Genomic DNA, 2,117 nt, shown 5'->3' with positions numbered 1-2,117 from the left:
ATCGATGTGTTTTCTGTTTCTATAGATTTGCCTATTCTGGACATTTAGTATAAATTGAATCGTACAATATGTAATCTTTTGTGTCTGGCTTTTTACATGTAGCTAATGATTTCATGATTCATCCATGGCAGGTATCAATATTTCATGCCTTTTAATTGACACTCACGTACTTCTTGACCCCCTGAAAAAAGCCTCCAGTCATGGTGCAGTCGCCAGTTCCTAGGTGTGGCTGGAGCAGAATGCCACAGAGGTAGTGATTCTCTTCAATCCTGTTGGGTCTCAGTGATCTAGATCAAGTCATCCTGGACACAGGCCTCTCAGTTCGCTCTTGCCCTGCTCAGCAGCATCCATTCTTTAGCTCTGCATGCCTGTTATGGTTCTGGGTCCTGGGTTATGAGTGTTCCTTTTATGCAGGGCCACAGTGTACCATTGTGTGGGCTGAGCACTGCACAAGGGTGCCCAGCTGAAGGCACAAGAAAGGGCTCAAATACGATCTGCACCCCGCTTGCCAAGCCGTGGGCCTCAGAATGGGGCTGTGTTCATTGAGAGGCAGATGGCACCTTTTTCTAACTTACCCAAGGTTTCATAAGGAATCTTGGCCATCTACTGGATGGCATGCTTCTATGTCTTAGGCATTTGTCAGAGCTGAGGTCTTGGACCCAGTTAACATGTCTTATATTTGAATTAACAAGATGGTGGTGGTGAAAACATAGAGGATAAAATTACGAATATTTTCTAATTTATGGATTTGTTCTCATGGGAAAAACTTTCCTACTTTGTGTTGAGGGATCTACAGCTCTAACACGAGCAAGAATTGTCAACCCCGCTATTTTCTCCATTAGTTCTCTGAGTTCTAACATCTCTTGCTGTTCCCATCTGTGTTTCTAACTTTGAGTAGAGCATTTCTGAGGTTGAATTGGTATTAAAAAAAATGATTTTCTCAAAAGAGTAAAATCATGACTTTCAGATATTAAAATGTGTTAAAAATTCTATTCTACTCCTTGATCAGTGAGAGATCCAGGCAGATGTTATAACCAGTTGAAAAGAACAGACACATTTATAGATCAGGAATATTAAAATGAATGTGCAAATGGAGGCAAAACTGTTTTTTCTACAAGGGGAGGGGAAAAGTCAGTTGAACCTGTGCTGGACAGGACAGAATTTTCATGTCTATAACAAGAATTATTTGCACTGCTGTTGTTTATCTACAGTTTACAGAATTGTAAAGTAATGTCCATACAGTCAGAATCAGATAACCCAGAGTGGTGTTCTCTAGAGTCTGGCAGTGCATCCATTTCTCTGGAAATACACATTGCCCCCTGCACTGGTGATTGGTGGTGTTTCTAGCCTATTGGTGAACCCAGATAAGTTTTTGTTGTTCCAGTTGGAATTTCAGGATAAGGACAAGATTTCCTTCCAGTTCCAAGTGGTCTCTGTTATGTGGTGTGTTCTGTTGGAGGAAGAAGAATCTGGAAATTTTCAAAAACGTGTGGTTGGTTAAAAGAGCAAGAGAGTGTGCACTGTGGGGCTCAGAGGGAGGCGTCTATTAGACCAGAGACGGGGAGGAAAAGGTCTGGATTTTATTCTCAAAATTGTCACACACTTCTCGTGTGACCTTTGGACTTGCTATTTATCTCCCTGCCTCTTTGAGACAGGAAAATAAGCGTCATTTGTAAAGTGCATCGAGGTTTCCTAAGGAAAGGTACCAGTTAACTGCAAAGTGTTATTAATAATTTGCCCAGCCTTGCCCTTTGTCTTCTTGCTGGGATTTTGACGCCCTGGGCCGATTTGTCTTCCAAATCTTCCAGCTCTTCTCTCTTCCCACCATTAATTTCCACTGCAGCAGGTAGGGACCCTGCCATGGGATTAAGTATTTTCAGTGGCTGCATTGGGATTTTTCTATTTACCCTTGAAAAATCTGTTCTAAAAAGCCTTAAACATAGTCCCCAGTTTCTCTAAAATGTTTAAGTGAATAGTGGGATACTTATTCTAAATGAAGTAGAGCTCACATTGTTTTAAAAGACTTGCTAAAAATTCACAACTAGTCTTGTCAAAGCTTAATGGAATTCTTCCAGCTCTTCCAGAGGAGGCTCTGCTGGGCCAGTGCTGCAGGTGGA

Source organism: Galeopterus variegatus, unplaced genomic scaffold (assembly GCF_000696425.1).
Source record: "Galeopterus variegatus unplaced genomic scaffold, G_variegatus-3.0.2 Scaffold1171, whole genome shotgun sequence".
Classification (NCBI taxonomy): Eukaryota; Metazoa; Chordata; class Mammalia; order Dermoptera; family Cynocephalidae; genus Galeopterus; species Galeopterus variegatus.
Note: the sequence above shows the minus strand (reverse complement) of the source record.